The sequence below is a fragment of the Lithobates pipiens genome, unplaced genomic scaffold (genome assembly GCF_037356315.1).
Source record: "Lithobates pipiens isolate NorthernLeopardFrog02 unplaced genomic scaffold, aLitPip1_a1.2 Scaffold_160, whole genome shotgun sequence".
NCBI classification, from domain to species: Eukaryota; Metazoa; Chordata; class Amphibia; order Anura; family Ranidae; genus Lithobates; species Lithobates pipiens.
Genome location: NW_027507749.1, coordinates 1,824,529 through 1,837,196, shown reverse-complemented (window position 1 = coordinate 1,837,196; position 12,668 = coordinate 1,824,529). Strand labels below are relative to the sequence as shown.

The 12,668-nt window shown below is 48.9% G+C and overlaps 1 pseudogene across 1 annotated transcript in view; it reads left to right on the top strand.

Moving 5' to 3' along the window:
* Positions 1-12,668, top strand: part of LOC143986463 (vomeronasal type-2 receptor 26-like) — a 74,581-nt pseudogene that overhangs the window by 29,827 nt on the left and 32,086 nt on the right. The window lies entirely within an intron of this gene.

Here is a 12,668-nt window from a genome sequence, read left to right as displayed (position 1 = left end):
CACACAACCTGCTTGTTCCACAAAAGTTCTTATAAGGACTGGTAACTTGGTATAGGGTGCTACGGTACATAGGCTTGAGTGCGGTACAGTCTGCTGTTCTGTAAGGACCGCTATCGGTCCACAATAGATAGGGTTGACGTGCACCACTGCTGACCGCTCACCTATACTGCAGCAGTCCTTCAGCGGTATAGGGACTGACGTACAGTCTGCTAAACACTAATACACAACCTGCTTGTTCCACAAAAGTTCTTATAAGGACTGGTAACTTGGTATAGGGTGCTACGGTACATAGGCTTGAGTGCGGTACAGTCTGCTGTTCTGTAAGGACCGCTATCGGTCCACAATAGATAGGGTTGACGTGCACCACTGCTGACCGCTGCCCTATACTGCAGCAGTCCTTCAGCGGTATAGGGACTGACGTACAGTCTGCTAAACACTAATACACAACCTGCTTGGTCCACAAAAGTTCTTATAAGGACTGGTAACTTGGTATAGGGTGCTACGGTACATAGGCTTGAGTGCGGTACAGTCTGCTGTTCTGTAAGGACCGCTATCGGTCCACAATAGATAGGGTTGACGTGCACCACTGCTGACCGCTCACCTATACTGCAGCAGTCCTTCAGCGGTATAGGGACTGACGTACAGTCTGCTAATCACTAACACACAACCTGCTTGTTCCACAAAAGTTCTTATAAGGACTGGTAACTTGGTATAGGGTGCTACGGTACATAGGCTTGAGTGCGGTACAGTCTGCTGTTCTGTAAGGACCGCTATCGGTCCACAATAGATAGGGTTGACGTGCACCACTGCTGACCGCTGCCCTATACTGCAGCAGTCCTTCAGCGGTATAGGGACTGACGTACAGTCTGCTAAACACTAATACACAACCTGCTTGGTCCACAAAAGTTCTTATAAGGACTGGTAACTTGGTATAGGGTGCTACGGTACATAGGCTTGAGTGCGGTACAGTCTGCTGTTCTGTAAGGACCGCTATCGGTCCACAATAGATAGGGTTGACGTGCACCACTGCTGACCGCTGCCCTATACTGCAGCAGTCCTTCAGCGGTATAGGGACTGACGTACAGTCTGCTAAACACTAATACACAACCTGCTTGGTCCACAAAAGTTCTTATAAGGACTGGTAACTTGGTATAGGGTGCTACGGTACATAGGCTTGAGTGCGGTACAGTCTGCTGTTCTGTAAGGACCGCTATCGGTCCACAATAGATAGGGTTGACGTGCACCACTGCTGACCGCTGCCCTATACTGCAGCAGTCCTTCAGCGGTATAGGGACTGACGTACAGTCTGCTAAACACTAATACACAACCTGCTTGGTCCACAAAAGTTCTTATAAGGACTGGTAACTTGGTATAGGGTGCTACGGTACATAGGCTTGAGTGCGGTACAGTCTGCTGTTCTGTAAGGACCGCTATAGGTCCACAATAGATAGGGTTGACGTGCACCACTGCTGACCGCTCACCTATACTGCAGCAGTCCTTCAGCGGTATAGGGACTAAGAGTTTTGTCACAGGGTCATTTAAAAAATGACATGCAGAGGAAGAGGCAGGCCCTTCCGCAGGGGTGGTAGGGGTAGGGCAGGAGCAACAGGCTTGAGCCAAAGTGGGAAGTTGCAGAAGGTGCGTTCAATTACTTTAAAGGATGCACCAGACTTGGTTGAGTGGCTCGCTCAGCCTTACTCTTCTGCACCCTCCTCATCCTCTCGATCTGCACCCTCTTCTTCACTCTCTGCTATGTGCACCCCCAAAGACACTACCACCAACAACACGACCACCACCACCACCACCACATACCTTCCGCTTGAGTCACTGGAATTATTTTCCGATCCATATCAAGAGGACATTTCTGATGCGCAGCCACTCTTGGTATTGGATCAGGAAGAGGAGGTAGCAACAAGCGCTACTCAGCAGTCTGACGCCAGTACCCAGATCAGCCCAAGGAGGAGGTTGGTCCCCGGTGTTGCTGCCTACTCCGAGATCTCTACTTATAGCGGTGGGGAAGGTGACGTTGATGATGACGTGTCTAGTGATGTCACGTGGGTGCCCACAAGAGAGGAAGAGGAGGGGAGTTCAGAGGGAGATATGGACCAGCAGATAGGGAGGAGAAGCAGCAATGACTTACATTGCACAGCAGGGACAAAGCAGACTGCAAATGTATCAGGAGCGAGTCATCGACCATGTACGGTCACATCTGGCGCTCCCAGGACACCGGCACATGGCTCCGCAGTGTGGGCTTTTTTTAACGTGTCCGCTGCTGACAATAGCGTTGCCATCTGCAATCTTTGCAGTCAACGCGTTAGTCGCGGTAAGCCCAATACTCACCTAGGGACGACCGCCTTAAGAAGGCACATGAGCAGCCATCACCGAGCCCAGTGGGAGCAACGGAACACACAAAGCCACACTGCAGGCTCTCACCGTCCAGCCTCGTCTTCTACTTCTCCTTCTCCTCTCTCCTCACAATTGTCCTCCACTCCACCTTCCATCACGCCAAGCTCACATTTTTCTGCAAAAAGGCAGGCTTCCGTGGGCCTAATGTTTGAGCGTAAAAAAATGATGATGCCGGATAACCCTCTTGCCCAACGGTTGGCGGCTGGCTTGTCAGAACTCATAGCCCGCCAACTACTGCCATATAAACTGGTGGACTCGGAGGCCTTTCGCAAATTTGTGGCCATTGGAACACCACAATGGAAGGTCCCAGGAAGGAAGTATTTCTCAGAGAAGGGCATCCCAGAGCTATATGGCCATGTTCAGCGGCAAGTGAATGTATCTCTGGCACACAGTGTCGGTGCCAAGATACATCTGACCACAGACACGTGGTCTAGCAAACACGGGCAGGGAAGGTATATCAGTTTTACTGCCCACTGGGTGAACCTTCTGACGGCCGTCAAGCATGTAACCCGTGGCACCCGTGTAGATTTGGTTTTACCGCCACGGATTGCATGCAGGCCTGACTCTTCTTCTCCTCCTCCTACTCCATCCTCCTCCCTCTCCTCCTCAGCTGCCTCCTCCTTTTCCGCTGCTAGCGTCTCTTCCACTGCACCGCCCAAGCTCCCCAGAACCTATTCCACATGCCAGGTGAGACGTTGCCATGCCGTGCTGCGTCTGTTGTGCCTGGAAGCAAAGAGCCACACTGGCCCGGCACTCCTTTCAGCTTTGCGTTCACAGGCAGATGAGTGGCTAACACCGCTCAATTTGACAGTTGGTAAAGTGGTGTGTGACAACGGTGCCAATCTGCTTAGCGCATTGAAACAGGGCAAAATCACGCACGTGCCGTGCATGGCACACGTCTTAAACTTGGTCGTGCAGCGATTCCTTGTCAAATACCCTGGGGTCCAGGACATCTTGCGGCAGGCAAGGAAAATCTCGGCCCATTTCAGAAGATCTTACACGGCCATGGCTCGCCTTGCTGACATTCAGCGGCGACACCATCTGCCGGTCAGACGTCTTATTTGCGATTGCCCGACGCGATGGAACTCAACCTTCTATATGCTTGATAGGCTGCTCCAGCAGAAACGTGCAGTTAACGTCTACCTGTATGAACTCTGCGAAAGAAACGGTTCTGGGGAGCTGGGTTTTTTTTCACCGCGCCAGTGGCTGCTCATGCGCGACACATGCAGACTTCTGCGGCCATTTGAGGAGATCACCAAACTGGTCAGTCGCAGCCATGGCGCCATCAGTGACATGGTACCTTATGCCTTCTTTCTGGAGCGTGCATTGCGTCGTGTCATTGATCAGGCTGTGGAGGAGCAGGAGCGGGAAGATGAGGAAGTCGCAATGCTGGATGAATTCCCAGGGGGGGCTACTCTATCTGAGACAAGTCAACAACAGGAGTCTGATGAGGAGTCAGAGGAGGATGGTGCCGGGGCGGATGAGCAGGAGCAAGAAGAGCATGCTTTAAACCTTTCTGGGATCCCTGTTGTGCGAGGATGGGGAGAGGAGAATGAAGAGGACGACATTATCCTGGATGATGAGCAGGAGCCAGGCCACCACACCGCTTCCACTTTAGTGCAAATGGGGGCCTTCATGCTCCAGTGTTTTAATAGGGACCCCCGTATAAAAAGCATGAGGGTCAAGGACCAGTACTGGGTGGCAACGTACTTAGACCCCCGGTACAAACACAAAATGGCGGAAATGTTACCGCCGTCGCAGAGGGCTGTCAGAATGCAGCACTTCCAGGCCTTGCTTCGAGAAATGCTGCATTCTGCTTTTGCGTGCGCTGGCAGAGGAGCAATTCCCACTCCCAGAGAAGGATTTGCGGGTACCAATCCAACAGCGCCTGCAAGAAGAGGCCGGTTTGAAGATGTGTTGGTGACTTCGGATATGAGGTCATTCTTTCAGCCGACCCATCGACAGGTGTCATCCGGATCCAGCATCAGGGAACGCCTAGACCGTCAGGTGTCCGACTACATTGGGTTAACGGCCGATGTGGACGCTCTGAGGAGTGATGAACCCCTAGACTACTGGGTGGGCAGGCTTGACCTCTGGCCAGAGCTTGCCCAATTTGCAATCGAACTGTTGGCTTGCCCCTCATCCAGTGTCCTGTCCGAAAGGACGTTCAGCGCAGCAGGGGGGATTGTGACCGATAAGCGTACTCGCCTAGCTCACCACAGTGTTAACTACCTCACATTTCTAAAAATGAATGAGGCATGGATCTCGGAGGAATTCAACACATGTGACCAGTAGACCATGTATATGTCTATAAACTATTTTTTTAATCAAGCACACAGACCTTCTTAATTCATTTGGCTCACTTCCTTGACCCAAAAAAGCACACCGTACTATATGCCCCTACCCTCCTCTTTGAAGAGGTTGAGCGGTGTCATATTTCTACTGGGGCTGCTTATGATATCCCTGTGCTGTGCTGACTTCCTCCTGGGGGTTCTTATTATGAAGGGATCACACTATCCCTGTGCTGTGCTGACTTCCTCCTGGGGGTTCTTATTATGAGGGGATCACACCATCCCTGTGCTGTGCTGACTTCCTCCTGGGGCTGCTTACGGTGCTGCTGTCAGTGCTGTATGTCACGGTGCTGCTGTCAGCGCTGTATGTCACGGTGCTGCTGTCAGCGCTGTATGTCACGGTGCTGCTGTCAGCGCTGTATGTCACGGTGCTGCTGTCAGCGCTGTATGTCACGGTGCTGCTGTCAGCGCTGTATGTCACGGTGCTGCTGTCAGCGCTGTATGTCACGGTGCTGCTGTCAGCGCTGTATGTCACGGTGCTGCTGTCAGCGCTGTATGTCACGGTGCTGCTGTCAGCGCTGTATGTCACGGTGCTGCTGTCAGCGCTGTATGTCACGGTGCTGCTGTCAGCGCTGTATGTCACGGTGCTGCTGTCAGTGCTCTGTATTACGGTGCTGCTGTCAGATGCCTCTATCACGGTGCATGTGTCATTCCGGTATGTCACGCTGCTGGTGATCATCTCCTGCACCCTCTTCTTTGCCTACCCTGGTCCCTGACCTTCCCTCTCCTCCATTGCCTTCATTAGCTCCATAGTCCTGAATTGTTAGAACAATTTCCCAAATAAAATAAAAATGCTTGTAGTTATCGATCCCAAATTCACCTCATACATGTATTATGTCATTGTCCAGATGGTGGGACTACGTTTTACCCCCTAATAATTACCACGTGGCCGCAAATTCGACATGAAGGTTTGCAAAGTTCGCCTCCCATTGAAGTCAATGGGGCCCGCGGCGAACGGTCGGTTTCGCGAACGTTTGGGTCCGTTCGCATTTCGCGTTCGCGAAACGTCCCGTCGGAAGTTCGTCCATCACTATTGCTGATATCCGTTCCGGAGAGTATTCTCGGCAGGAGCTGTGTGTCTAAGCAGCCATACACTCTGCCGGCCGGCTCCGCCCCCAGCACTTTATCTTTTAAAATAACTAGTTTATTAAGTATAAAAACTCTCACATTTTCTTGGTGCTTAGAGTGCTCCAAACTGTAAAAAGCATTCAGTCCTCACAGTGTGGGAATATGACAATCAGACAATATTACCACGGTATGCTCACAATGTGCTCCTCAGAGTAACAAGAGATTGGCCCCTCCCCAAAGTGTTACGCCACATGGCTTCCTTTAGGGGGATATACCTGCAATCACGCAGTGCTGAGTTATACTGTATATAGCCCAATTGGACACCATTATCCTGAAGCTCTGATTCCACAATGGCATAAGGTGCCATCTTGCCTTAGTCCATGGACTTCTAGCGGCAGTGTTAGCATAATTTTGCCATGGATTCAGAGTCCTCTATACAATATGAAAATCTACTGACACCAACCTCTGCCCTACCGATATGCTCTTCTTCAGGGGAGGGGGGGGTGCTGAGCTGAGTCTTTGCTGCAGGTGAAAGAATGTCTAGCTATCTATCTATCTAAGTTTATGAAATTTACTTGGAGCATTTTTATATAGTCAATGTTTTTATTAATTTTTACAAAATGTAACACATAGGCCCCTTTAGGAGATGTTGGTTGTTTATGATATGATTCCCTAGTTCTTATAGAGTTTGAGGCCTTTGTCCAGTGGGGTGATTATGTATGATTTCCTGTTGTAAGTCCCATTACATTTTGTAGGGTACTTCCATTTGTATATGGGTTTGTTATTTTGCAGGATTTTGGTTATGGATTTCAGCTTGCGGCAAAGTTGTAGGGTGTATTGGGAGAAGTCTGGAAGGACCTGAAGGTTCGCAGCTTGTACTGGTAACTGATCAACGCAGCGGAAGTCCTCCAGTAGTTTTTTTCACTTGAAAAAAATGTATCCTTAATAGAACGTTGTATGGCACTTCTGAAGGGAGGAATGATGGTTTTGGAATATGATGTATTCTATCAATAGTTAGACTTGCGGATGTAAGATTAGGCAGCACCTCTTTAAATAGATTGTGAACAAAATGAGGTAGTTGGGGGGTCTGTACTGATTTGGGAATACACCTGATTTTTAGATTGTTGCGGCATGATCTATCCTCAAAGTCAGCCACTATTTCTTTCATAGAGCTCAGTTCATTCTGGTGAATTGCGTGCGAGTCTACTAAAAAAGTAGTGACTTCACACATTTTGTCTTCCATCTGGCCTACTCTGCCTCATGTCTACTGCAGTTCAAGCTTGTATTGGTTAAGAGAGGAGAAAATATCAGATTGCAGTGAGGCTCGGAGGGAGGGTAGCATTTCTTTCAAGGTAGTGTCAGACACTGACTACCCTGTTGTAGAAAAGGCTGCAATTGGGTCAGGCCATGGGATGTCATGGTGGAGTTTGGACTGATCGTTACTCACGTCCATTAGTGGCTCTTCCTCTTTCGTCCTGCCCAGCTAATGCTAGAGGTCTGGGACCAGTACTGGAGCTTTGGTCTCTGCCACCATTTTGGCTGAGTCAGACGCATGTAGAAGGGAAGAAGCTGGGCACCGCCACATAGTGATGGAGGCAGCAAGTACTCAGCTATTTAGAAGAGTCCAGGAGATAGCTGACAATGGGCTAGAGGCAGCCGTAGATGTAGGAATGCCCAGGACAGAGCAGAGCTCCCTAATCAAGGGGCCATCTTACTGAACGGTCGCCCACGCCCGCCTGAAACAAATGTTTTTAGTTATTTGGGATGATGTGGCCTATTATCATGTTTCATAGATTATGTTAATTTTGTGGTAGTTTTAGGATCAGTAACTTTATTTGAAAAAGACCTTCATTATATTGATTTATTATGTTACCCCAACTTCTCATAATCCTGAAGCGTGTCTGTTGTGTCTGTGTTAAATTGAATTCTCTTCTCTTTGCATTGCTTTCTTTGTGCAAATTACTTTCCTATTGCAAAAAAAAACACGCTAGATATGAGAGCACACCCACCCCAGTGGAGCATATCCCTCTATAGTGTCTACTTGTCTCAATCCAGAGCACTAAGTTTAATTTCTGTCTCCTGTATCCTTCCTCTGCTATCTGTATGAGTCACTTCTAACACATTTTCCTGACCCCAAGATAAAATGGTGACAGGGGAGGGAGCTCCAGCAGATTGACAGCCTCAGCTCTGTTCCTGTGTGCTGTGTGAAGGGGGGGGGGGTCCCTTACCTTCAATCAGCTCTCAGAGCTCTCCGAACTGAGCTCTGCAGATTGTATCTTCAGCTCCAGACCTTTTTTTCTAAACTCTCAGACAAGCTCATAAATTCAGCACTTTGAATTGATGTAGAGAAGGGAATACTGAGGGTAAACAGGTACAACTTATGTAGAAGGATTTGTTTAATATCTGTGTATCGCCTGAGGCCAGCCACATCACTGGGTATATGGAATGCAGTGTGTACTCTCATAAACGTAGATCTCTATGAATAAAAATTCTGACTTACCGTATATACTCGAGTATAAGCCGAGATTTTCAGCCTCTTTTTTGAGGCTGAAAGTGCCCCCCTCGGCTTATACTCGAGTCATCGCTGTCTGCCCGCTCGATCAGCGTGTCGAGCAGACAGACAGCGGCCATTCTATAATTCAAAAGCCGCGCCTCCGGCTCCGCCTTCGCCTGTGATAGGCGGAACACTGAATTTCCCAGCAGCCTGTGTTCCGCCTATCACGGACATCGTATCATCCTCGTACTACGGACGAGGATGATACGATGTCCGTGATAGGCGGAACACAGGCTGCTGGGAAATTCAGTGTTCCGCCTATCACAGGCGAAGGCGGAGGCACGGCTTTTGAATTTTACAATGGCCGCCGAGGCGCCGACGAAGAGGGCACGGGACGGAGGCAAGGCACGGCACGGGACGGGACGGGACGGAGGCAAGGCAAGGCACGACACGGGACGGAGGCAAGGCACGGCACGGGACGGAGGCAAGGAGGCAAGGCACGGGACGGAGGCTCGGGACAAAGGCTCGGGACACAGGTAGGCTGGACACACACACACACACACACACACACACACACACACACACACACACACACACACACACACGGATGGAGACACACACACACACAGGGATGGATGGATGGATGGAGACACACACACACAGGGATGGATGGATGGAGACACACACACACAGGGATGGATGGATGGGTGGATGGAGACACACACACACAGGGATGGATGGATGGATGGACACACACACACACAGGGATGGATGGACGGACACACAGGGATGGACGGACACACAGGGATGGACGGACACACAGGGATGGACGGACACACACACAGGGATGGACAGGCATGTCTCACCCTCGGCTTATACACGAGTCAATAAGTTTGCCAGTTTTTTTGGGGGTAAATTGGGGGCCTCGGCTTATATTCGGGTCGGCCTATACTCGAGTATATACGGTACTTACTTATTATTTATTTTTATTAGAACATAAAAAATAACTATGATAAAGAGATCTTTGTCATTTATATATTACATTTCTCATATTTCATTGCTGGAAAAAAACAGGCCAGCACAGTGGTTTAGTGGTTAAAACTAGCAGCCACAGGGCCATTGGTTCAAATCGCAACCACAGCACTACTGGCTTGGAGTTTGTATGTTCTCCCTGTTCTTGTCTGGGTTTCCTCTGGATACTTCAGTTTCCTCCCACGTACCAAAGACATGCTAGGAGGATCATTGGCTCATGTCTAAATTGGCCTTAGTATGTGTATGTACAGTATCTCACAAAATTGTGTGCATCCCTCACATTGTTGTAAATATTTTTTTATATATTTTCACGTGACAAAACTGAAGAAATGACACTAAATTGCTTCAATGTAAAGTAGTGAGTGTACAGCTTGTATAACAGTGTAGATTTGATGTCCCCTCAAAATAGCGTAACACACAGCCATTAATTTCTAAACCGCTAGTAACAAAAGTGAGTATCCTCCCTAAGTAAATATGTCCAAATTGGGCCCAACGTGTCAATGTTTTGTGTGACCACCATTATTTTCCAGCACTGCCTTAGCCCTCTTGGTCATGGAGTTCACCAGAGCTGTTGAGTGTGTTGAGTTATTTTGAGGGGACAACAAATTTACACTGCTATACAAGCTGTACACTTCTGGATATGATGCTGAGCACGGGCACTCAACTTCTTTGGTGGACCATGGTGAGGCCTGTTCTGAGTGGAACCTGTCCTATTAAACCGCTGTATGGTCTTGGCCACTGTGCTGCAGCTCAGTTTCAGGGTCTTGGCAATCTTCTTATAGCCTAAGCCATCTTTATGTAGAGCAACAATTCTTTTTTTTCATATCCTCAGAAAGTTCTTTGCCATGCGGTGCCATGTTGAACTTCCAGTGACCAGTATGAGAGAGTGAGAGTGATATCCCGAAATTTAACACACCTGCTCCCCATTCAAACCTGAGACCTTGTAACACTAATGAGTCACATGACAAGGGGGAGGGAAAATAGCTAATTGAGACCAATTTGGACATTTTCACTTAGGGGTGTACTCACTTTTGTTGCCGGCAGTTTAGATATTAATGGCTGTGTGTTGAGTTATTTTGAGGGGACACCAAATTTACACTGTTATGCCCCATACACACGATTGGACTATCATTTTGAACGTGGCTTCAGGTAAGACGGGACTAGAGAAGGAAGTCAATGTCGCCGCTTTCATCGGTGAGATTGATACCTTGCGAGCCCCGTCACCTGTTATGAGTTTTAAGGGTAACCCCTACGCCAAAAAATGGCGTGGGGGTCCCCCCAAAGTCCATACCAGACCCTTATCCAAGCATGTAGCCCGGCCAGTCCAGCCCTCCTGAACTGTATCAGGCCGAGTGCCCTCAACATGGGTGGGTGCTTTGGGGAAGGGGGGCCCTATGGCCCCCCACACCAAAGCAACTTGTCCCCATTTTGATGAGGACAATGGCCTCTCCCTGACAACCCTGGCTGTTGTTTGTCGGGGTCTATGGGCGGGGGGCTTAATAAGGGGGCCCCCAGATCCTGGCCCCCCACCCTATGTGAATGAGTATGGGGTAAATCATACCCCTACCCATTCACCTGGGGGGAAAGTGTCAATAAAAAAACACAATGCAGGTTTTTAAAGTAGTTTATTAGGCAGCTCCAGGGGTCTTCGTACGAATTCAGGGGTCTTCTCTGCTATCTTCTGCTCTTTTACTAGCGGAGTTCTTCTTCTTCTGACACAATGCTCTCTTCACGTTGTGCGGTGACTTATATAGGCATAAGGGGTGTGGTCACCGGGTGATGAAGCATGGTGACCCCGCTTCTTATTATGTCACAGTCCCAGCATCCCGGGACTGTTACATCATACGGAGCGGAGTCACCATGTGACATCACCCGGTGACCCCGCTCCTTATTTCTATATAAGTCACCGCACAACATGTCCCCGGCATTACAGCGGGAGAGAGAGCGTCGTGTCAACGTCGGAAGAAGAGAAGAAGGAAGAAAAAGAAGAAGAATAAGAAAGCGGCGACGAACGAGAAGACCGGGTCAACGGTAGTAAAAGAGCTGGAAGAAGATAGCAGAGGAGCACAGCAGAAGAACTGAATAGTGGGAGAAGAGGCCGGAAAGCTCGGAGAAGTCCGAAGAAGACCCCAGAAGTCAGAAGAAGACCCCTGGGGGGCAACGATGATGAAGGAAAAAGACCCCCGAAGTCGGAAGAAGACCTGGAGCTGCATAATAAACTACTTTAAAAACCTGTGTTGTGTGTTTTTATTTTTGACACTTTTTCCCCCCGGTGAATGGGTAGGAGTATGATGTACCCCATCCTCATTCACATAGGGTTGGGTGCCAGGATTTGGGGGCCCCCTTATTGAAGGGGGCTCCCGGATTCCGATAAGCCCCCCCACCCTCAGACCCCAACAGCCAGGATTGTCGGGAAGAGGTCCTTGTCATCATCAACATGGGGACAAGGTGCTTTGGGGTGGGGGGGGCCCTTTCCTGACTGGCCAGCTGCATGGATTAGGGTCTAGTATGGACTTTGGAGGGACCCCCACACCGGTTTTCGGTGTAGGGGTTACCCTTACAACCCATACCAGGCGACGGGACTTGCAATGTGTCAATCTCGCCGATGAAAGCAGCGACATTGACTTCCTTCTCAAGTCCCGTCGTACCTGAAATCACGTTCAACATTAATGGATTTTAGTCCGTGTGTGGGCTAGTCCATTCTTTTGGAAAGTACGGCGGACTAACACACAGACGAGCGGATTTTTCCGCCTGAAAGCAGTGTCCGGCAGACAATTTTGAGTCAAGACTTCTTTCAAAGTCCGCTGGACTTTTGGGAAGCAAAAGTCAGCCGGAGCCTACACACGGTCAAATTATCCGGCAGACTCTGGTCCACCGGACTAAGTCCGCTGGATGGTCTGATCGTGTGTACACGGCATTATACAAGCTGTACACTCCTACTTTACATTGTAGCAAAGTGTTATTTCTTCAGTGTTGTCACATGAATAAATATAAAGAAAAGGGTAAAGAAACTGCGGTAAGAGGATAAAAACACAAAATTACAAAATATAATACAAGCTGTAATTCTCCTGTATAACATAAACACAGTAGGCATAAATCAGAAGAAAAATAGTGCTAAACCTATAAGCAATCAGTGGTTAGTAATTGCATAAATACAAAATCAGAGAAAAAGTCCACCAGTGCTCAAATAATGATATAGTCCATCAATGTGAACAATGGCGTCTCCAAATGCTGTCAAATCATCTGATGAATGCACCACCAGATAGAAGAAATCACTTTTTACCAGATAACCATGTTCCCCCGTTACAGAGGATCAA